Here is a 25982-nt window from a genome sequence, read left to right on the forward strand (position 1 = left end):
TTTATCTAATCACTATAATAATGCTTTGTTTGGGAGAACAATTTCCTGGTAACCAAACAGTGTAATCTGGAATAATGGTCCATTCCTCTCAATTGCGGTTGCAGGAGCTCTCATCAGGTGAGTGGAAACGTTGTTAGGTGCGCTATACACAGGGGAATACAATGTTAATCTTCTTGGTCTGTTTTTGCAGGTTTCAAGCCGCCCTGCCAACTGCTATGAGAAACACCCCACAGCAACACAACCTTCAGGTTAGCAAGTCCTGTATGTAAACAACTATATATTCAAATGTTGTTCCTCAACAGATTATAGTCCAAAGAAAGGAGAGAGGAGGAGAATGGCAGGAAATCAACCCAGCAGCTTGGCGTCTTAAGCTTCTCTGTGCCTGCTTCCACACTCTGTGGAAATAGAAAAACCGAAAGTGCACTCACTGCAGCCTCTGGAGGAATCCATCCCTCTCTGCTGTGCACCACGTCTTTCTTTCTGCCCTTCCGTGTTGATGCTGCCTCCTGCTGCCCGCCCGCCATCCACAAGCCGGCTGCCCTGCTGTCCGGTTTCCAATGCAGGGAACTCTCTCCCTGATCGTATCCGACGCTCTGTTTTATCCTCTCCCAGGGCAGGGTGATTACTGAGGATGCTTGGTGTTGGAATGCAGGTGGACCCAGGTGAGTTGTGCCGCGGTGATTCGCTCAAAGGAAAACAAATTATAATAAGGCACAAGTGCAAACAATCATAATACTAATGAATAAGAAATTAAACAATGTGAAAGAAAATCAAAACACAAAATGAAAGGCAATATAATTCCAAACAAAACACACACAACCATATTGAATAAAGTGAAAGTGAAATATAAATGTAATAACAATTAGTGATTTAAAGAGCTCATTAACACTGTCCATGACAGTTATCTTTCAAATCGAAAGCATTGATCAAAGGGGGAGGGGTTAGCTCATTACCCATAGAACCTTATTGAAAACATATTTCTGTCCAAGCTACCGACAGGCCCCTGTGTGAGTCACTCAAACAGCCCCTTCCTGCTGTCTGTTTGTATATAATGTGACACGCATACAGGCACTTCTCCTTTTTTGCCGTTTTTGCCCTGAGACCAGGTTGTATACCGCAGAGCTCTTAAAACTCTTTTTTATAGCTTAGTTTTGAGTTATATAAATGTATTTATAATTACTCTAGCGAATCACTGTAAATATTAATTATTATTATATATATCGTGTTTATTAATACATAGTTTCAATTCTACAACAGCAAGAGGTCAATAAAGGAGGAAATGAAACAGCAAAAGGGCAAAAATGGAAGTATCTTAGAAAACAAACAAGATTTGTCAAATATTCTAAATGAGTTCAGAGGTTTTTACAAAAGAAAAAAACAGATACCATGCCACAGGTTAACAATCAGTCCAGTCAAACCCTAACACATCAGGATAAATGAGGAGGAGGTACTAAAGGGACTAGCAGAATTAAAAACAAAACAAATCACCAGGGCCAGATGGTATATTTCCAACAGTACTTAAAGAAATGAGGGAAATTATTTATAAGCCGCTAACTGAAATATTCCAAAAGACACTTAGAACAGGGGATGTGCCAACTGACTGGAAGATGGCAAATGTCATACCAATCCACAAGAAAGGAGACAAAACTGAGCCAGGAAATTACAAACCAATCAGTCTCACCTGCATAAAAAAAATATTAGACAGAAAATAGAGGAACATCTTAATGAAAACCATATTCTTGGAGATAGTCAACATGGGTTTAGACAAGGCAGATCATGGCTTAATCTATTGGAGTTCTTTGAACATGCAGCTGCAACTGTAGATCACATGAAAGCATATGATATGATAGACTTTCAGAAAGCTTTTGATAAGGTTCCACACTAAAATTGGAAGCTGTAGGCATTCAGGGTAATGTAAGTAGATGGATTATGAACTGGTTGATGTATAGGAAACAGAGGGTGTCCATTAGAGGAGTTGCTTCTAACTGGAGTGAGGTTGTTAGTGGAGTTCCACAGGGATCAGTACTAGGGCCTTTGCTTTTTCTAATCTGTATTAATGATCTGGACTCTGGGATAGTTAGCAAACTTGTCAAATTTGCATATAATACTAAAATAGGTGGCTCAGCAGATACAATCTCAGCAGCACAGGCTATTCAAAGGGACTTGGATAATATTCAGTTGTGGGCCGACACCTGGCAGATGAAATTCAATGTGGACAAGTGCAAGGTATTACATGCAGGTAACATAAATGTCCACTATAATTACACTATGGGGGGAATAGAACTAGATGAAGTAATGCATGAGAAAGACCTAGGAGTCTATGTGGACTTCTCACTTTCTCCATCCAAACAATGTGGGGAAGCAATACAAAAGGCAAACAAAATGTTAGGGTATATTGTCAAAGTAATTGGGAAGTAATGTTGTACAACATTACAATACAATGCACTAGATAGAGCTCATCTGGAATACTGTGTACAATTCTGGGGCCGTTTGCACAAAAGGTCTTAAAATCAGTTTGGTCTTAAATTGAAGTCATTATTTAAGCCTACCCTACACCAGGCTTAAATGGGGAAAAGGTATCTCTTGCTATAGAAACTGACATGAAACCAACATGGCAGTACATATGCCAGGTAATTTAGATTTTTTTTATATGAAAGAATGACAACTGTATTTACAACCAACAACTCTTAATAAATTACAATAATACTTTTATCCTTCCCCATTTAACTCAAATCTTGCCATTTATACTTTAACATTTTGATATCTAGATCAAGTTTTTCCCTTTACAACAAAAGATTTCCCTTCTGTAGTTCCAAAAATTCAACGTAAAGGTCCTCTCTTTGATCCTAGTTTTTATTTTTTTTGTTTGAATGGGGCAGACATCTTCAGAATCGTATTATTAGTATTATTAAATATGTAAATGTCCTGTTGTTATGTAGTCGGTAAAACAGATGTAAAATAAGCAATATATATAAATAATTGTAACTATACAAATAAGCATACTTTAAAATGAGTATTTGTATTAAACACCACTCCCAAACAATATGCATATTATGTGATGCATTTATACACTCACCTAAAGGATTATTAGGAACACCATACTAATACTGTGTTTGACCCCCTTTCGCCTTCAGAACTGCCTTAATTCTACGTGGCATTGATTCAACAAGGTGCTGAAAGCATTCTTTAGAAATGTTGGCCCATATTGATAGGATAGCATCTTGCAGTTGATGGAGATTTGTGGGATGCACATCCAGGGCACGAAGCTCCCATTCCACCACATCCCAAAGATGCTCTATTGGGTTGAGATCTGGTGACTGTGGGGGCCAGTTTAGTACAGTGAACTCATTGTCATGTTCAAGAAACCAATTTGAAATGATTCGACCTTTGTGACATGGTGCATTATCCTGCTGGAAGTAGCCATCAGAGGATGGGTACATGGTGGTCATAAAGGGATGGACATGGTCAGAAACAATGCTCAGGTAGGCCGTGGCATTTAAACGATGCCCAATTGGCACTAAGGGGCCTAAAGTGTGCCAAGAAAACATCCCCCACACCATTACACCACCACCACCAGCCTGCACAGTGGTAACAAGGCATGATGGATCCATGTTCTCATTCTGTTTACGCCAAATTCTGACTCTACCATCTGAATGTCTCAACAGAAATCGAGACTCATCAGACCAGGCAACATTTTTCCAGTCTTCAACTGTCCAATTTTGGTGAGCTTGTGCAAATTGTAGCCTCTTTTTCCTATTTGTAGTGGAGATGAGTGGTACCCGGTGGGGTCTTCTGCTGTTGTAGCCCATCTGCCTCAAGGTTGTACGTGTTGTGGCTTCACAAATGCTTTGCTGCATACCTCGGTTGTAACGAGTGGTTATTTCAGTCAAAGTTGCTCTTCTATCAGCTTGAATCAGTCGGCCCATTCTCCTCTGACCTCTAGCATCAACAAGGCATTTTCGCCCACAGGACTGCCGCATACTGGATCTTTTTCCCTTTTCACACCATTCTTTGTAAACCCTAGAAATGGTTGTGCGTGAAAATCCCAGTAACTGAGCAGATTGTGAAATACTCAGACCGGCCCGTCTGGCACCAACAACCATGCCATGCTCAAAATTGCTTAAATCACCTTTCTTTCCCATTCAGACATTCAGTTTGGAGTTCAGGAGATTGTCTTGACCAGGACCACACCCCTAAATGCATTGAAGCAACTGCCATGTGATTGGTTGGTTAGATAATTGCATTAATGAGAAATTGAACAGGTGTTCCTAATAATCCTTTAGGTGAGTGTATATTGTTTAAAATAACAAGTGTTTCAGCACAGTGAGGTTTGCAGAAGCTGTCACGGTAACTAGAGGGTTAGAAATGATTAGTTGCTCAACTATCGCAAGTTTTTAATTTTCAGTGAAATTTGTATTTTTTACTTTACAAGCAGCCATTTTTTTTTTTTCGTTCTTCACAAAAATAATAAGACCAGACTGCTTTTCCAGATCAGCAGGGACACAAATGGAAATTGGGCTTCAAGGCATTCAAGATAGAAAAGAGGAGACACTTCTTCACACAGAGAGTTGTCACAATCTAGAACAAATTCACTTATTGGACACCAAACGAGCACGATGGGTCGAATGGCCTCCTCTTGTTTGTAAACTTTCTCATGTTCTTATGTTCTTTATTCTGGTATTATTGAAAATGCATGGGTGACTCAGCGGCTCCGGCTCCACATCTGCTGCTGTGGTTCACTAGTATACATATTTTTTGTCTTAGATATAATGTATTATTATATCTTGTTATTGTGCAGTGGTTTTATTTTCTCCCATGTTAGGGTTTTTCTCCCACGACATGGGTCTGTCATGAGAGGGCTCCTCCTTCTGCAATTTTTGTACCACAGCCCATGGCCACAGTTATGGGAGATCTCTGTCTCCCAGCTTGCTGGGACTGATTGTATTTCACCCTGGGGTTGCGGCCCCGGTTGTGAGACTGTCCACAGGGGCCTCGGCACAGTACGGTACTCGACTTGGCCCTATGCCCAGCATCTCGCCAGCAGCAGGTATGATGTGTGCGTCCCGCAGAGGCAGAACTTGCCGGGCAGTGAGTCTATGGTGCAGGGCGGTGTAAGCTCCATTTGCTACACTGCTAAATCGTGCAACAGCACTAACTTTATTGTTCACACCTGCCGGCACTATCTACAGCACACCCAACTCCTGCCTGTGCTTGTGTTGCATTCGTCCACACAGCATCATGGAGAGGGCACGCCCCAGTGAGGTTCCACCCTCAGGTGATGGCCACAACTCCTGCACATCCAGACCACCTCCAGAGGGTGTCTGGGGACCCTACGGTCTGTGCTGTGTGCCACGCTCCAGAACCCACGTCCCCCAGAGACGGCCTGACCCTCTGTGGCTCCAGGCTCCCGCCTCTCACTGAGCCCCTCGGTGTCACAGAGCCCTTCCTTGTCCGCTCCAGCCGCAGAGACAGAGACAGGTCAGAGAGATGGCAGGCTCGGCTCCCCTCTTCTTCCCCCTCGCTTCCACTGCAGCACTCTCCACCAGTGAGATGCCGCTACAGGGGTCAAAGCGCTCAGAGCAGAGCGCCTTCTCCTGCCTCCTCCACATCCTCCTCCCTCCCTCCTGGTTCCACCACTACTGCCTCTCAGAGCAGGGGCAGTGAGCAGGAAACTTTGGGAGAAGGACGTGCTCTCTTTTGACCCACATAGAGACACTGACCTGGAGGATGCTGCGGGAGCACAGGCAGCATGCCTGCAAAGCCTACTAGCCCTCTATTTGGCTAGCTTGGCCGAGTCTGCCATACGAGAGGCTACCGTGCTTATCCATGAGATATTGGCGGTGGCTGACCAGTTGGTCTCTATCAGTGGCCTGGGGTCTGTCTGAGGCAGTAGAAGCCACTATTCAGTTGGCAAGAGCTCCCTCTAAGAGGTTACAGTATTCCTACCATTGGCAGACATTCCAGACCTGGTGCCAGGTCAAGGCCAGGACCCAGTCACCTATCCCATTGGGGTCATTTTGCAGTTCCTGCAATTGACAAGGGCAAGTCCCTGTCCATGATCAAGGTACCTGGCGGCCATCTCCGTGTGTCATGTCCGGATTGATGGCAAGCTGGTGGCATCCCTCTTCTTGGCTTTGCAATTCTTGAAAAGAGCATGCTGACTTCAGCCTCCTCACACCCTTTCCCTGCCTGCATGGCACCTTGATATAGTGCTGGAGGCACTTGCAAGGCCCCATTTGAACCACTGCAACCGCCTGACCTCAAGCTTGTGTAACTGAAGATTTTCTACTTGCAATTACATCTGACAAATGTATGAGCGATTTGCACACCCTGTCCGTACACCCCTCTTGTGTACATTTTACGGGGCTTGGGTACAGGGTTACGCTCAGGCCTAACCCTGGGTTTCTTCCAAAGGTGATATCTCCCTATAATATAATCAGGCGGGTATAGTTGATGGTTTTCCATCCTCCTCCCTTCTTTTTGGAGGAGGAGGGTCGGCTTCACCTGTTATGTTCGGTGAGGGCCCTAAGGTGATACATGGACCGCACGGAAGACTGTCGGCACTAGGACCAGCTATTTGTGTCCTATAGCTCACAAACACAGGGCCAGGCACTTTCAAAGCAAAGCTTTGGCAAAGAGGAAGTGCCTGTGTGTGTGTCACATTATATACAAACAGGAAGCAGGAATGGGCTGTTTGAGTGACTCACACAGAGGCCTATTGTCAGCTTGGATAGAAACATGTTCTCAATAAGGTTCCATGGTAAACGAGCTAACCCCTCCCCCTTTGGGAAATGCTTTTTCAGTTATCCAGGGTTGCATTTGTAACCTAGAGTTTCACACATTTTTGACACTGTTTTCAAGAGCATTGGAAACTGTTATACTTGACTGATTTGTAAATTATCCTTCTTTGAGATTGGGTACACCAGTGAGACATAATGACAGAAGTTAATTTTGTATGTGGTAGCAGACTAATTACCCATGATTTGGTGTATACACAGTTCACAAACACAATCAGGGATTCTTTCTTTGATGTAGCAAGAATAGTAATGGGCTCAGACTCATCAGCTGTATTTAAAAAAAATCTGAAGCCAGTATATTGAAATAGCAGTATTTTAATTTAAACTAGTGGGAAATGTTTCATTTGTATTTTGCTAGTAACATTGTCATATGCCTCAGGAGGTGACTTGGGGTTTGATTTGTATATGAATTGCATTATATTATCACTTACTTTTTTTATAAGTCTATATTTTCTCTTTTGCATTTTTGTTTCTCTAATCTGTGGTTTGCTTTTGCATTAATTCTTTAATCGCCTGTATATGTTTGCATATGGAGTGCCCTTCAGAAACTGCACAGCCAGGAAATAAGACACTTGTGTCACCACCTAGTGGGTAATTAGGGGGCGACTACGCAAGACCAGGCCACCTCCTTTGATTAAGGAGGGAGGAGCTCGTGTCACCCACACTTTTCTCCCCGAGCAGGCTCGACAGAATCCCAAGACAAACTCCACAGGAACAGGAAGAACAATAGCAAAAATTTATTATAGATCCAGGCAGGGCACGAAGCCTGTCCTGGAGTTTACAAAAGAGTAAATTCAAATAACCTAGCTAAAACCGCCTTTAATCCCAGGCGCTAAAAACAAGAAAAGAAAGAAAAAGAACACTACTAAAACAGACTAAAATACTAATACTATAAAATGACTAAAATTGCAATATCCTAAAAATTACGAATGTTACTTCTCCCTCTTTACTCCCACAGACACAAGCATCACTCAGCTTTCCGGGTAAGTGCACAGTTCTCCCAGGGGTCTTTCCCCCCCACCCCAGGAACCCGGCCGGCGCTTCGTTGGCCAAACAAGCACCGACAAACTGGAAACAAAAAGGAAAATTTAGAGAAGAGTTAGAACTCCTAAATCAACCGATCACATTGGCAGTCCTGCAGATGGAGTACTAAAATGTCAATATCTTGCCATACTACTAAAATGTCTTGTACTTTCTCTCTCCACAGACAGTTCCGCACAGAATAATCCCCAAGAAAGAAGATTAAAAACCAGGAGAATGATATGGCTGATTTAATAAAAGCCGTTCTCAAATACAACAGTCCAAGTCTCTTAATTGCCGCTCGAAAGTCTCTTCAGGTTCTTTTAATAAATGACCGCTACTGCACCCTCGCTACGCGACCCCAGACACCAAACCCATAGACTTGCTGCCCGAAGCCCATGCCGTCATGCTCTGCTGCTCAGTCTTCCATGGGTCTCGTCGCCGTCTCCGGGCTGCAGCTCCCCGTTATTATTTGTAATCCGTTAAAGGGAACGAATGATCCAGCTCCAAAGGTCTCCCTCTTCCTCCTTTACTCGAAAACCCGGGCGTGCAGCTCCTAAACCCTTTTCGCCGGTCTGTTTCTCCTCGTCTGGCCTCCCATCTCTCCCAATGAATCGGTCTCTCAGCCTAAATACACAGGGGTGCAGGTGATGGCGATTTAGAGAAGCGCAGGTAAGTCCAGGTGAGAATGCGGCGGGTGGCGTGCGCTCGGCAGATAAAACCAAATAAACTAATAACAGAAGAAAAGTGCTTCAAACAATATAAGGAAGAAAGAAAACAACAGACTTCATAAATGAAAACAACCAAAATCGTGAAAAATAAAGTGCACACATTATAATTAGTTAAGTGATATAATAATTAATTAATCAATAAAGTGATAAACTGCCGTGACGGCAGTTTATCATTTTATTGATTAATTAATTATTATATCACTTAACTAATTTTTGTATTATATCACTTAACTAATTTTTGCAAGAGCTGTTGGACAAGGGCAAGTCCCCGTCCATGCTCAAAGGCCCAAGCCCCATATGAGCCACTGAACTCAACTCAGCTGAAGCTAGTGTCACATCAGGGACATCAGGTCTGTGAACCAAAATCTGCGAGGCCACCAGAGCACTACTAGCAGAACTGACACTCGTTCTCGCCTGATCTTCTTCAGGACCACCGGGAGAAGGGGGAACGGTGGGAACGCACAAAGGATGCAGCGCGGCCAATTGCGAGCTAGCACGTCTATCCCCAGGATTCCTGAGTGGTCTCAGAAGGAGAATCATAGTGTGTGAAGGCGAAGCGGAGAAACTTCCTGTGTGCCTACGCAATGTTTAAGCCATATCCCTGCCAACACACAATATTGCCACAACATTGTAGCAATGTAATTTACGTTACCTCAACATTGTGTGTTAGCTGGGATGGCAGAAAGACATGGTTTTATAACTGCATTACCTTTTTATCATCCATTGTAGTATTTACATAACAGACATATATATCCATAAACACTATAAATTACTGCATTTACATGCAGGTAAATAAGTCATGAGCAGAGGTACTGTAAAAAATAGGTACTGTAACAAAAATCAACATAGCAAAACATAAAGGTCCAATTCCATTCAAGTTAAATTGCATGCATACAGAATTAACCAAAACATTCTAAAATTGTAATCCAGCTGTACCACTTTAAAGGAAATCTTGACACTTTCATGACTTTTTACCAACATGTAAACAAAGCCAATGTTATCACATACAAACAAAACAACCCAAATAACAAAACAAGTTACTGTAATTTCATTTACATTTTATATTTTAGCCTAAAAACTGTTTGCTAATGAGAAGACCGGTAAAAGTAAAAAAAGTAAAAAGTAAAAAAGTAAAAATATTTATATGTGCTGCTAATATAATTAATACAATACCACACTTTGACAGACTAACAAAAAAGAAAATAGAATAACCCCCTTTTTCTTCTACTTTCTACTAGCCAAGCATAAAATGGCAGGTTACAGGAATGGCTTTGGGTCCCACTGGTAATGACATTGCACGTTCTTAAATAATTCAATCCTATAACAGAAGAGACGCTGTGGACCAGAAACTTGCAAAGTACGACAAAACTTGCATTGTCAGCTCTTCCCATAGGTCAGGAAAGCATACTTTTTTATATTTAGTTTCTTCAGCCCATGATTCGAAGTTAATTAACGAGCATGTTTCATAGCACCTTGGACCAACACAATACTCCCCTGGCTGTGCAGGAGCTAAACCTAGCACTGTGGACAATTTTATCTTTGCAATCTATCATCTTTCTTGATAAATAGTCCAGCTGGCTAACTGCTTTAGCCTTTGTGCTTGAGGTAGGGATCAGGGTTACTAAATATGCCCTTTCTTGATCTACATGTGAACTGTGAATCCTCTATAGTAAGCCTTTCTCAAAGATTGCCGTGCAGCTGAACAATTTTCAAAGAACTCCTTTGCTAACCTCTGTCTAAAAATATCAGGTGACAACATAATATGCCGAACATTAAAATCACCAACACATTACTGTTAGTTAAACACTGGCTGTCGTGAAGTAACAAAAATTAATAATTTAGAAGACGCTTTTTTTCACAGCAATTGTGGAGACTAGGGCATAAATCAGCTACTGCTGCTACAGTCACTTCAAACAAGCCAACAAAATGCAGGGGTAAAAGGCTAAAAAGCTAGAATTGAAATCAAGGGAAGTCATATTAAAACCTGACAAGGCACTACTTAGTCCTTGTTTTGAATATGGACAAGCACTGAAATACAGTAGCCAGGGGATTCTGTCTTCTTGAGTAGAAAACTTGCTAAAACAGTCTCCAACAAATACCTTTACGAAAGAGATACTGACTTGCTATAATCCCCGCCCCCCCCAAAAAAAGAAGAAAAATCATTCTGAGGATCTTTACTTTTTGCCAGTCTATGATGTACTATACAGGTGTTACATTATTTTATTTTATATTAAACACACACACAAAGAATAAACCAATACAGTATCCCCTGCTGTGTTTCTCTTCATACTGCCATAGACATGTGTATAAGTAAATAATACATTTATAATAAATACGTTATCACAGCTATTGCAGATTAAGACCTATTTTTTTTAACAACAATGTTGTGGCAATGTTTTATCCCATGGAGAAAAGAAACATTAGAAAAAGAAAGACGAAAGAAAGCTACCCTTAATGTATACATAGAATTTATGGGAGCACACTAGAAAGTTCATGAAATACATCTGAAAAACGTGCGTTTTAATATACATCATATACATTTACATGTGTTTATATGTGAGTGCAATATATGCATAAAAACAAATTAATTTCCATACAACAATGAGAATCTTAAGAAAGTATTTGTTCACACCTCCAATTTAAAAACAAAAGATATGTAAAATCAGTAGGACTGAGAGTGAAAGCAAGAAAGACAATCTGCTCTCCATACTTAAAACTCTTTCAAACAGTCAGCATAATGGATAATAAAGGTTTTGACCTCTTTCTAAAAATTGGTACCAAAACCCTGTGACAACAATATGGTTTGCCTGCATACTCTGGTGCCTTTGGGAGGCCCAATGCCAGTTATGCAACTGTTAAAAACTGTTTTGGAAGGTGATCTCGATCATTTCACAATAGTTCTGTAAAGCTTCTACCATGGCCTACTTTCCTGTGAGTTTATAATCCCAAAAGTTGGGCGGCTGTGTAGAGAAATCTCTCCCTTTGGGACAGAAAAGGAAATGACATCACATTTATGATTAACTCAGTTTGGAAAAGACTACTATGCTTCGAACTCCTCCTCAGCCTCAGAATAGGATGCTCTTTATTTATTTGTTCAGCACAAAATCGTTTGAAACAGTCCAACATCTGACTTTCTATTGTCATTTACTCATGTTTAATGCAGTGTGGGCAACCGTTCTCTACAAGAAACAATACAAAAAAACAGTTATTTCCTGAATGTTATTTTAGCATATTATTTTATGCCTTGGCTCGTTAAAACGTTTATGGATTCTATGGTTGGTGTAAGCTTGCCATGTGTGCTTGTTCCTTTTAAACACATACATTTGACAATGCCATATTCCAATTTGCAGTCTAACAAAAAAAAAAAAAAATGCATTCATGGTTTAAGTGTGAAAACAAACCATGGGTGATCAGACAATATTTTTAGGCAGTTTAAGTAAATATTTTTCTGATTTTATTAGCAAGCCTGCAGTTACAAAATGTATTGCTCAGTATGCCCGTCTACTTTCACTAAACTTAACATTATTTGTATACATTGTAACGGGTTGGGGGCCCGTCACAAGAAAGGGCTGTATGTGGGCGGGGTCTGGTCTTGAAACACACAGTAGGGAGGCAGGCAGAGGGTACAAAACAGGCTTGCCGTTGTTTTATTGCTTCCCTTAATGGCAGGCACAGTGTCAAAAAACGAAACAAAACCTAGCTCTGTCCGAGCACTAACTAAACGTAAACAATCCCTAACTATAAAACAAACACTAACAGTAACAGTAAATGCTCGGGTCGGTAGAGCCGAACACCGGGCAGACAGAAGCATAAAGGGATAAGGCAGGTTCGTAGTCACAGTCCGTAATCAAAGTTCGTTACTGGTGGGGGGTTGTCAGACAGTCCGGGGTTCAAGAGAATGGTCCAGGTCCAGAAAAAGGGTCATAAGCCAGTGAATCCGTCAACTGTGAGCTGTGAGCTCTGCCCTCGCCCTCGCCCTCGCCCTCGCCCTCGCCCTCGCCCTCGCCCTCCTGTGCGCCTTGCTACCCCAGCCAAGCATGCACACACTGGTTCGCTTCCCGCTTCCTTTTATAGGGGAAGTGGTGGACGGGGCTATGGCCATCAGGAGCCCTGCTGGCTTCTGGGGTTTGGAGTCTTGGAGGAGAGGTTTTGTAGTCTCCTCCACTGAAAGACCCGCCCTGACCCCAGACTTGCCTCTCACACTGCCACAACATACATAATGGATATATATATATATATATAATTCGAACAGATAAGTGATATTTAATAGTTTTTTCTTAAAAGGAAATGTGCACAATTACCAAAAATGGTATGGTTATGCATTTTTAAATGTTTCTATAGCGTAAAAGTTGAATACCACTCTTTCAGGTTGATTCTAGCAACTTTCAAAACTTAGAAATGTAAAACTTACAAATAATGTCAGATGTCAAAACCCAGCATGTGTGCTTCTTCAGTTTTTCAGGATATGTTGTGTCATAACTTTGTGGAGAGCAGAAAAACTACAAATCACTGGTGTGACTGTGAAGCTCTCACTGAAACTAATGTTATCTTTCAATTTGAGAATACTACCCAAAAGGGAATGGTTAAGCCAGTTTCCATTTTATCTCATATGAAACATTATTCTACCAAAGATGCTTATAGGCTCGTGTGTGTGTCACTCAGACATCACCTGTGAATAGATTACCATCAGCCAACTATCTTGGATGGAGGACCCATACTTTGCATATGACCTGAGAGATCCAAAGGTGAAACGGCAGAGAGGAAGTTCCGATGTGTGCGTCACTAGTTATACAAATAGGAAACAGGTAGGGGCTGTCTGAGCCCTAGTGACACACACATCAGAACTTCCTCTTTGGTGTTTCACCTTTGGATCTCTCATGTCGTATACAAATTATGGGTCCTCCATGAGGTTCCATGATAAAACAAACAAAACAAAACAAAACAAACACTAACAAAGACACTCCAAACAATCTCCAAGATAATTGGCTGATGGTACTTCTATTCACAGGTGATGAAACCTGAGTTTAACAGAGTTAGGTTATAAGGTTATACACTTTGCAATCCCATTTACAATTACTGATTTGCTGTGTTCTTTTTTGTCTTTCTCTCCTCATGGCTGTTGGTGTGCACACTGATGTCCTGGTCCTGTTACTGATCTTCCACCTTGCCAGGTATGTTTGATATTAATTAACAGTCCATAGTCACAATCCATGAGTCAATCGAGTCAATATAAATCTGATAACCAGGCCTAGAAAAGGCTTATCTACATTCTCTGTCACAACATGATTTGTCTTCCTCTTGGCAACTCAAGTAATTATTATTGTCAACCGAGTGTTAGTATTTTCTTGATGATAATCATAGTTTCCATTGACAACATGAAGTGTTGCTATGTCTATGGCTGTAGGAAACACAGTGAAGATGGAGTTATTATTTTCTCCTTTTTTCCTTTCCAAAATTAAAAATCTGCAGTGATCACATTGATTCCAGATGCAATCCAACATTTGATGACTTAAATCATTCCACTTGCCTACCCTGGTTTGTATGCTAATGGCTAATGGACAGTAATGTATGTTACAGTGTGTGATTTTCATAATCAAATGTCAAAGATTATCTTAACTCTACTAGGTCTGTGGCTTTTTAAAATTGTCCAGGGGGTGGGACGAGCGTTCTACATCAGATTACTCTAACACAGTCTCTCATAGGCACTTAAAACATTCATTCCATTCATTCATTACATGTTATTCATAGCTTTCGAATGACATCAAATATGACGCATTTCTGTATAAACAGTGCTTGGTTATAGGCCAGTGGTGAGCAACCTAAATTAATCAGTGGGCCAGAAGTCTGATTGTCAGTGGATGCACTTTGGGCCGCAGGTTGCCCACCACTGCAAGCTGTGAAAGAAATGCCATCTTTTTGTCGGTGACGTACCAGAGGGGAGAAGGGGGCTGCATTCCATGCCCTATTTCACAGTCTCTCATAGGCACAAATAGCTGTCACTCTTGTAAAGGCCAGCTTTCGAATGATACCAAATATACTAACTCTGCCTCCTCTCCACTCCCCTTCCTCCAGAGCCTGCTACTTTTAATCCCTGGCCCCTAAGTGGTGGAATGACCTTCCCACTGAAGTCAAAACAGCAGAGTCCCTGACCTCCTTACATCTTTTCAGACAGTACTTTCAATGTAGTCATTTACTCTCCTGTTAGATTGCACTTATACAATGTTTTGTCATACTTCTTGCTTTGCATTGCTAGTACTCGTATTGTTTATTTTGATTTCCCCTATGCTCCTTTTCCCTTGGCCCTTGACTGTGACATAACATCTTCTCTGCACTCATCAGCTTTTACAATCTAGGATGTAAGACCTTATATATTGTTTACTGTATATTTCGTATACACTTGTAAAATGAATTATGCCTTGAATTGCACTGTATTATTGAACTTTGAATTGCTCTTATATTTTGTAAGTCGCCCTGGACAAGGGCGTCTGCTTAGAAATAAATAATAATAATAATAATAATAATAATAATAATAATAATAATAATAATAATAATAATAATAATAATAATATTGGGTATTTTCATGAAAGCTAGGCTTGTGTTCAGCTGTGTGTTTGTGCGAGAGTGCACAGAGTAGACGGGGCGCACAGTTTAGATAGAACACAGAGACTGAGAGCAGAAAGACGTGAAACAGAAAGAAAACCAAAGACAAGTCGAAAAATCTGACACTAATATAGATGATGAGTCTGTTGACAGCACTATGAAAGTCACTGAAGGCACAAGACATTGTGCTCTATGCGAGAAGAAAACCCCATGGCAATGTGCTGGCTGTGATGTGTCACTGTGCCTCATCATCGACAGGAACTGTTATAAAGATCATTGTGTGTCTGTAATTCTGTTTCCCTGTTTATTTATTTTTTATTTTTTATACGTATATTGTGGGACCCTGTTAGAATGTTAAGCATTACAGTGGACATGAAATACCCCTGTCATAATGATGCCCCCCTTAATTATTTGTGTTATTTTGCTTAATGCTTTTATAAGACTGTATGTAATTTTGAAGATATACCATACACTCACATATTCTGTAATGCAGATATTCAGGGATTAAAAGATGGTTTAGCGAGCTCAGAGGTTAGAAGAAGTTATGTTATTGTAAGAGAGACAACGTTTTGCTTGCAAATGTGCACAGTGTGTGTCATGAAGAGTAGACCGAGTTTGCAATGCGACAGGATAGTTCTACAGGGGTGCAACAATATAGTTATTGTGTTTTTTTGGTAGTCCAATATAAATGGCTGTAATTTTTATTCTGGAGTTTTTCCTTTTTACACGTTCATAAGACTTTGAAGTTTCATTGTTCAGTGTCAAAAATCTGCTTGGAGCACTTAAAAAGTGTAATATTGACAATATATTTAGTTTTTTCTTATAAGCACTATTGGTTTTCTTTCCTTTTTTTGATTTCTGTAGTAAATTTGGTGGGGCAAACACACTTATCTATGTTATTTACTGAATCTCCAGTTTGTGCTGAGTAATTCCATATAACATACACTTTAACACTTGTAGTTACAGAGTTATAAATACAAATGTGACAACTGTAAAAATCAGGCGAAAATGGGGGGGCGGGGCGGGGTAGTTGGGCTAGATCGAACACAAGCAATAAAAGCTGATGGAATTATTTAAAGGGATTCCTCAATGTTCAGTACTTGGCCCAGTTCTCTTTACCCTTTATAATAACTGCTTGGGTTCAGACACAGATAATAATACTAACATACATTTACATGCTGATGATACAATTCTATACATGTCTGGGAAAACAGTAGAGCTTGTAGAAGAGAACTTGCAGAATGCTTTTAATGTTATACAGAAGAGGTTACTTTGTGATCGACTACTGCTAAATGGATCTATATTAAATACAATGGTGTATTTATATATATAAGAATATAAGAAGAAGGCTGACAATGTATCATGGGACATTGTTACTCTTCATGGAGAGTCACTTCAGAGGGTTAAATATTATAAGTATTTAGGCATGTACATTGATTATAATCTTAAATTTAATCATCATATTGATAAACTGGTTTTAAAGATTAGACCAAAATTAGTCTCTCTCTAAAGTTGGTGATGGCTACTATTCTACCAATTTTAGATTATGGTGACTCCATTTATCAAACTGCTTGTAAAAAAATCTCAGTATAAATTAGATGTACTGCATAACTCACGTGGTAGACAGAAATACTTTAAAATTTACCCTCTAATGATAATGCTAACCTGGTTGTTCCAAGGCTGCTTACATGCAAGGGAGAACTTGCATATAGGATCTCAAATAGTTGGAATAATTTTCCTAACATAATTTGATGGTGTCTCATTACAAGTAAAGCAGGAAATCAATACCCATTTTATAATATACTGTAAATACATTTTAGGAGACACCAATCAGCACCAAAGGAGCACTCTGTAATGCTCTTGTGATACACATAATGCTTGTTTTTTAAATAAAAAATATGCTTTACATCTTAGCTGTAAAATAAATTCTCAATTTGGTGTGTTTCACATATGCACTACAACAATAATAATACCCGACTCCATGCACAAACAGCCAAAAGTTGTATTTCCAAAATATGAGAAGGATGTACAAAAAATAATAATAATCAGCATCAAATTTCACGAGCAAATTGGGAGACTTTCCCCCTCCTAGATCGATTGCCTTCCCCTTTTTTATTATTAATCCCCCTCTATGTTTTACCCCCAAATTGACCTCCTCAGAGGCAATACTTCAGGGCCCCCAACCACTGGTGCCAACCCCGCCTTGGGCTCTATAAGCCCCTTGGCTTCCCCATCACCCACCTCAAGTCCAGGGGGGAGGTCCTCCACTAGTACAGGTGCAGGGTCAGACACCTGTAAGGGAACAGACCATCAAGCCAAGTCTACACTCTCCCTGGCATCGCATCATGCAGCCTCCTAGAATCTGGAGCCGGGTCCACTCCGGGACAATACATTATTACGGAACAATACATTATTTAATTATTGTAATTCACTTTTTCAGAACCATATTCACATTTTGTCTTAAAGAAGGAAACAGTAATTACAGAATGGTATTAAGTGTATTTGTTTTATTTTATTTTGTTTTGTTAGTTATTAGATTAGTAGGTGTTTTTTAAGAATTTTTAAGAAATGTCTTTCTAATTAAATCTTTCATGACTTAAAAAACTGCACCTCCTAAATATTAGTCCTAGACTTATTTTCTTTGGTGTGTATATATAAATGAGGAAACACATACGGCCTTCCTGCTTTAGCTGTCATTCCCCTTTGCAGTATAATTTTACAATTTTACATCATTGGGTTCTCATGGACGATAGTATAGTTAAAAATGTCAAGGGGGATTGTTACAGTAGTCTGGGCACTGCTCTGCACCATGACAGTTATGGGGAGGGATATATATACTAATAAGAATTATACACTTTTTAATATGTACAAAATAATTAATTAGCAAATTCATTGAATTACCAGTGAAGAGATATCAGTCTCTTACAATTATTATTGTCTGCAAGTGTTGCAGGAGGAAGCAACATAAAACACAAACACTCATTTAATGTCCTATTAAAAAATTATATGTTGTTGTTGATTTTGCAAAACTGCAGAAGATTGTGAATCCAAATTAAAATTCCTTCTGCTAATACCACTGATAATACTATACTATACTACTACTACTACTACTACTACTACTATTAATAATAATAATAATAATAATAATAATAATAATAATAATAATAATAATAATAATAATAATAATAATTACACATGCTAGATCTTTGTACATATAATTGTAATCACTACATTTGTGCAAAAGGAAAAAATAAATCTCAGCTCCTTTTTGTGATGCTTTGTCCATTTTTAATTGATTCTGCTCTGCCTCCTCCCTTTCACACGTGAAAGCCTGCCCTGCCCATGTTGGCCAAATGACATTTGCCAACTCCATTTGGAATCTGGCTGCCATTGTGTCTCATTGCTCCAATGACAGCTATTTTAATTGCTTAGACACAGGGCAACCTGAGCCAAACAATTCTTCGGTAACTGAAGTACACCCAGATGTTGCAACATGCTAATGCAATTTAAATCTTGGAAAGCAAAAGTAGGGCATCTCTGCACTGAAATTAAAGTCACAAATAGTATTGAGGTTTATTTGTTGCATACTCAGTCAAATATATTACAGGGGATTTGTACTGCACTTCTTGTCTAAATTGTGTAACTTAGTGTATGAGGCTGAAGGATACAACTTCTTGCATTTTAGTAGATGGCACTTGTATATGTATATATATAGTATATGTGCATAACTTATGTAAATGCACAAACCTACTCAGGCCAGCAACTCTATTTTGCAACCACTTGGTGTACATGAACACTTTAAATTCCTCCCCATCAGACTCATACTATTATTTAATGACCAGCAACCACACGTCTGCTCCCTAAACCCTGGTTTAAGACCACTGGACATTTTCTTGCAAGAATAGAGGTTAACAGATTTCAGGCGATTTCAGTATAGAAACACTACTCCTAGATAGGTTCAACCCATTTAAAATACATCTCTTCTCTACATATAGAGGAACAATTATTATTATAATAATTATCATTAATAGTTAGAATTAGGTAACAAGTCACTGTCTATTTAATTCCTCTAATAGCTGGATTAATTGGTATCACCTGATTAGAGTTTAAAGTGTGTCATTATCTCAGAGATGCTTCATCAGATCTCTGTGATTGTTGTGAATTAATGGATTAATTCACAACACCAAACACAGCTTTAAAGGCAGACAGGGAGAGATATATTACTCTCATTTTAGTGTTTTCACTGCAAATAAACAGAAAAACATAAGGTTGGAGTGTCCCAGGTGAAGCTGACACCAGTGCTAATATTTCAGTTAACTGTAGCCGTATTATGCCACCTTGGGTTTTTGGAATGCAGGGACCTCTCAGCTACAATTTTACTACCAGATACCATAACCCTTTGGTCCCCTCACAGGATCCCCAAGGCACTGTTCTTCGAAATGGAAGACAAGTACAAATCCATGTGGTCTCTATTTCTCATATTTACTCTTCAATTCTAGGATTTTGGAAATGGAGGGGCCATAAGGAAGGCATGATTATTACAGAGGGGCCAAAATCTGCTAGAGGGTTCTGGGGGCAATCTCCCCCGGGCAGATTTTTTTTTAAAATGTCAACAGTGATACCTTATTACCATGAACACAATAGACAATTTAGACAACTTCTCCACCTGCCACACCCACAAAAATGCTTTAATATGGATGCAAGAGGGAATGGTATTAGTGAACAAAATAGGGTCCCCTCAATATGCGAAAAGAAAGAAAGAAAATGCCTGATAGGACAGAATGGGTACACAACCCAAATCACTGGAATGCATCTTTAACATTCTACATTAAGAAGCCCCATTTAACCCATTAGCTAAAGTTACTGCTCCACTGATCATTATTTGAGATAACCAGAGCTAGCTAGGGTTATCTTTCAAGTTGGAAGCACTGCCCAAGGGGGAGGGGGTTTCTGTAAATTTCCGTAGGAACCCGATTGAAAATAACACTCTATCAAAGCTGCCATTGTCCCCTGTGCACATAACTCCAAACTGGTCCCTTCCCACTTCCTGTTCTATAAAACGTGACGTCTGTTTAGGTTTGTCCTCTTTTGCCAGGAGCTAGGACTCCCATGCGACCTTGCAACCCTTGGCAGTGCTTCCTTTTTCAGATAACCAGGGTTGCATTCACAACCTATCATTATCTTTCAAGTTGGAAGCACTGCAAGAGGGGGACAAAACCGGCACAAGGGAGGAGACAATGAGCGGGGGCCTCGGCAACACAACTGGGGTGTATGGACAGGGTGTGTGATGTGCTTACGTGTTTTGCAGGTGATTGCCTGCAAAAATGTAGTCTTAAGTGACATTAGCTTCAGCTCAGCTGAGTTCAGTGTCTCACATGGGGCTTGGGAGAGTGGTGATTGGGGGGTGGGGGTTACGTGGGAGAAGGGAATTAAAGAGGCAGATGACGCGCCGCACAGGAAGCTTAGAGCGGGAGTTAACAAGATACAGTCTTGGGTGTTTTTGTGGTGAGACATGCAGGGGGCTGGATAGTAGATGTACCACCCTGGTCTACCAATATTATTATTATTATTATTATTTATTTATTAGCAAACGCCCTTATCCAGGGTGACTTACAAAATATAAGAACAATACAAAGTGCAATAATACAGTAGAGTTCAAAGATTAATGCAATTTACAAATTCCAATTTACATGAGTGTATAGGAAATATACAGTAGTAGTAGTAGTAGTAGTAGAATTATAAAAGCTAATAAGTGCAGACAAGATGTGAAGTCATAGTTAAGAGCTAAGGGAAAGGGGGCATAGGGGAAATCAAATAAACAATACAAGTTACTAGTAATACAAAGCAAGAAGTATGACAAAACATTGTATAAGTGCAATTTTACAGGAGAATAAACTACTAAATTACAAGTACAGTCTGAAACGATGCGTCTTGAGTAATCGCCAGAAAGAGGTCAGGGACTCGTTCCACCACTTAGGGGCCATGGATGAAAAGGAGTGGGCTCTGGAGGAAGGGGAGTGGAGAGGAGGCAAGGTTAGTCTTCTGGCACTGGAAGACCGCAGTGGTCTGGAGGGGATGTACGGAGAGTTGAGGGTCTGAAGGTAACTCGGTGCAGTCTGGTCCAGACAACGGTAGGTGAGGATCAATGTCTTGAACTGAATGTGCGCCACTATCAGGAGCCAGTGGAGGGAGCGCAGCAGTGGAGTAGCGTGTGCGAATTGGGGCAGAGAGAATACAGGCAAGCTGCAGAGTTCTGGATGAGCTGGAGCGGGCGGGTAGAAGTTGCAGGCAGGCCGGCCAGGAGGGAGTTGCAGTAGTCCAGTAGCTGAGTCAAGTAGTACTAGGACAGGTCGGATTCGGTGTATGTTGCTCAGGAAGAATCGGCAAGTGCGTGTCAGTGTGGTGATGTGCTGAGTGTAGGAGAGCAAAGGATCAAGGGTGACTCCTAGGTTTTTAGTGGAAGAAGAGTGAGAGTGTTGTAGATTCCAATGGGATTGAGATGGAGAGATCAGAAGAAGTGAGGAAAAAGAGGAGATCAGATTTGGAGAGGTTGAGCTTGAGGTGGTGTGAATGCATCCAGGTGGAGATAGCAGACAAATAGGAAGAGATGCGAGAGGATCAGAGGAGGAAAAATACAGTAAGATCTGGGCATCTTCTGTGTAGAAATGGTAAGAGAAACCATGGGATGTGATGAGGTGCCCAGGGAGTGAGAGTAGAGGGAGAACAGGAGGGGACCCAGGACAGAGCCTGGGCCCCATTCCTCCTACCTGGTTTAACTAATTCGGGTTAATGAGCCGGATTCAGTTAATACGATAGCTTGAATTAAATTATCTCCTATGGTAATTTACTCAGCTTCTGTCAAATTATCCTGAAAGTTATCTAGCTAACTTGGCTAGCAGCTGCGAGGAACGGATCCTGGTGTGATTCTTTCTAAGAATTGCGTTGATGTTAGTAAATGGATAGCTAGTAGTTTTGAGGTCGTTAATCAGGAGAGGCAACTGTAAAGCAGCGTGTTATTCTTACAATCAGATCATTAATAACTTGTATATTATTTTTACAATCATTCGCTATAGATATTTATATACACAGCTCTGGAAAAAATTAAGAGACCACTCCAAGTTCAGAAATCAATGTTAAGTGGTCTCCTATTTTTTTCAAGAGCTGTATATATATATATATATATATATATATATATATATATATATATATATATATATATATATATATATATATATATTAACTGTATACTATTTAATTATAATCAAAAGTAATGTTCACAAGTTCTGTCTTACCAAAGCTAATGCTTTTTAAAAATAATAATAAAACAAAATTAATAGAAAAAAGCGAGTGTCATTTAATGTGCATCTTTATCTTAACTGCATATCATATTATTGTCATGCTGTCTGCCTGCACCTCCTCCAGCTAACCACCAGATGTCCGCACCCTTTTCCTCTCATGTCATTATTCCATTATCCCTAGCACCTGTTTTTGATTTCCCTCACTCAAACCAGTGGCGTAGCCACGGGTGTGCCAGGGTGTGCCTGTGCCACCCAAAGAGGCAGCTGGCACACCCATAAATCAGATGTAGAATGCATTTTTTGTTATCGCCTTATGCTGGGGTCACACTACACGATTTCTACAATCCGACCCGATTTTGTGAACAGTGTGCAGCTCGCACTTAACGACTATTTTGCACCGAATTTGTGTCTTTTGCGTTCTGAAGGAGCGCACACAGCCGAGCGCTTCACTACAGGGACACAGACTGATCTGACATCCTGTCGTGAATCTGCGTCACAGCCTCCGCACTGCCACATCTCGCACAAACACGCGTGATCAGCACAGAGAGAAGGTCGACAATCACGGCGTGCACATGTACAGGTCACATTCGTGTAGTGCAGATGTCCGCAGTTCTCCAATGGGATCAGTGGATTTCTGCAGATCTGTGCAAAACTGCGGAAATCTGCGCAACAAGAGCACGACCACAAACTGCTGTTACTGTCCGTGTTCGTGTGTCAGACAAACACAACAAGCGGAGAGAAGAGGATGAGTGTGAAGACATGGCCGTGAGAGCTGCACTGTGAGAGCTGCAGCTGAGCAACACACAGGCTCTATCCATCCCACAGTGTGAGCATCGCATTGTAGTATCGATATTTAGCGCAGACCTGGGTCAATTACAGATACTAATTGGTATAATATTATTTTCCATGTATTAGAGTATTTTAAAATAACCTGCGCCGAAACAACCATTGGTATTTAAGTATTTTAATAAATCTTAATAAATCTTTAATCTTATTCTCATGTCATGTTTATTCTTCTGTTTCTTTTATCTTCTTCAGTCAGCTCAGCTCTTATTGGCTGCTGATCACGTCACTCTCCATGATCGGTGCCGATCGAGTCGTAAATATTAAACATGTTTAATAAACTCGAAGTGGCTCCGACCAGCTTACGATCGGATCGGAGTTCTGCGATGCATCCGCCCGTCTCTCACTACACGAGCATCGGCACTTGATGCACTTGACGATCAGTGCCGATTTGTCGTGAGGGTCAAATTATTGTAGTGTGATCCCATCATTAGGCTATTATGGTCTAATTATAATAATAAAATAATACAAGCCTATGTAAATAATGATTGCACTGTGATGTTTAAAATAACAATAACAATCAAATAATGCACTACTGTGTGGCACACCAAGTTTTTCAGATGTACACCCACAGTCTCTTTTCTGGCTACGCTACTGACTCAAACTCCCAGTGTATTTAAGCCCAGCTGAAACCCCGGATCAACGCGAAGTCATTGTTTGCTCTAGCATCAGTTTCCAAACCTTTCCTTGTTCCTCGCTCTTTCGTGTTTGACTCTTGCTTCCCCTTGACCACTGTTCTTCGGATTTCCTTATTTTGTCTTGCTTCCTGGATTCTTGAACTTTTGCTTGCTTTACCTCGACTACGTTTTTGGATTACCTGCCTCTCGACCTCTGCCTGTTCTCCTGACAACGTTTTCGGAACTGTCTCTGCTACTCCTGTTTACCGGCCCCGACCTCCCTGCCTGGATAGAGCTCACTCCGCACCTGGGTCCCCGTTCGCCTGGTTAGTGCACCATGACCGACCTGACAATTATACTACATTATATATTAACAAATATTGTCAAGTTACATGCAACACTGGCAACTGACATTCAGCTCCACAGAGTGTAAACACGCCTCCTCCTTGAAGCGCTTACAAAGAAATGAAGAAGGTGATTGGCTGCATAAAACATAACTGACAAGTATCTTCTGCAGGTGATTGGCCGCATAAAAAGTGATTGACAGTTACCCCTCCCACATTCCAATGTTTCCGGGTCTGCAGCAATACCCTACTCAGGGAAGAGGGTCCAAGGCACATGTTATTGGTTTTGTGACCTAGGAGGAGAGAGGAAAGTTCAGAGTGCAAGAGAGGGTGAGAATGAAGAAAAGGAAGATTGATTAGCAAGAGATTTTTGTAGGATGGGAGAGGAGTGGGGACTGTTGAAGAGCTTGGAGATGTCTGTGATCTTGGAGAAGAAGGAGACATCTTGGAGAAATCATCAGCAGAGAGAGATGAGGGGGGAGGAAGGGGGGGGCAAAGAGGGAGGAGAAGATGGAGTAGAGTTTGCGGGGTTGTTGACAGAGGATTCAAAGAGTGATAGGAAGTAAGACTTCTTGGCTGAGGTGAGTGAGGAGCAGGGGCGTCGCAAGGGAGTAGGCATCCTAGGCAATTGCCTGGGGCCTGGGGCTGAGGGGGGCCCACCAAATGGGAACCCCTTCCCCCCTCGGTCCGGACAAAACTCCGCCCCGTTCCCCCCGCTCACATGGAAGAAAACTGCGCCGCACCCCCCCCCACTCTCACGGGACAAAATTCCACCGCACCCCTGCGGCATCACCATCAGGAATTATTTTGCCTGGGGCCCCCACAAACTCTAGAATCGCCTCTGGTGAGGAGGAGAATGTGGACAGTAGAGAGCGGTAGAGTTTGAGGGCAGCTGGGAGTTTGGACCTTTTCCACTTTTGTTCAGCGGCGAGCAGACTGGATCAGGCTGAGCAAGGGATGGAGGAGATCCAGGGCTGAGGAGGGGAGGGGCGGACAGGATGTGACGTGAGAGGACAGAGAGAATCAGGAGGTGAGGGAGGAGAACAAAGAGGAGTCAATGGAAGGTAAGAGAGTGAGAGCAGTGGAGGGGGAGACAGAGCAGAGATTATGGCGGAAGGTGATAGAGGGAATGGGTGGGGTGGGCAGGGAGGGGAGAGAAGGGGGAGAAAGAGATTAAGTGGTGGTCTGAGATGTCCAGGGGTGTCACTGAGAGCAACAAAGCAAAGCAGCCTCTAGCGAAGATCAGATCTAGCTGGTAGCTTGCCCTGTGAGTGGGGGGAGACAGGGAAAGGGATATGTTAAAATAGTGGAGGAGGGGAAGAAATTCAGCAGAGTGGGAGGGGTTGGAGAGGTAGATGTTGAAATCTCCCAGGAGGATCGTGGGTGAGGACAGTGACGGGAGGGAGGGCAGAAGGAAGGGCAGTTCATCCAAGAAGGAGGTGAGTGGACCAGGAGGGTGGTAGAGAACTAGAAGGAAGAGGTGAGAGGGAGAGGTGAGTTCCACTGCATGGAATTCAAAGCTGTTGGTTGCGATGGATGAGAGAAGGGGGGGGGGTGCAGAGAAGAGGAGAGAAGGTGAGAGGAGCTGCCCTGTTCCAATAAACACTTTTTGTTTTTGAAACCTTTCTGTTTGTGTTTTATTATTATAGTAATCACCCTCACCCCCGGGGCTCATTACAGTATATAAAAAAAGTATTAACTTTGCAGAAACAAAACACAATTATATGAAAAT

The 25982-nt window shown here is 41.3% G+C and overlaps 1 long non-coding RNA gene across 1 annotated transcript; it reads left to right on the forward strand.

Annotated features, from left to right (window-relative positions):
* The first annotated feature begins 261 nt into the window (after positions 1-261).
* Positions 262-8148, forward strand: LOC136762762 (uncharacterized). Its single transcript, XR_010820886.1, has 3 exons — positions 262-662; positions 7756-7780; positions 8005-8148. It is a non-coding gene; the product is annotated as an uncharacterized LOC136762762 (long non-coding RNA).
* Positions 8149-25982: the final 17834 nt, after the last annotated feature.

This window comes from Amia ocellicauda, chromosome 11 (genome assembly GCF_036373705.1).
Source record: "Amia ocellicauda isolate fAmiCal2 chromosome 11, fAmiCal2.hap1, whole genome shotgun sequence".
Lineage (NCBI taxonomy): Eukaryota > Metazoa > Chordata > Actinopteri > Amiiformes > Amiidae > Amia > Amia ocellicauda.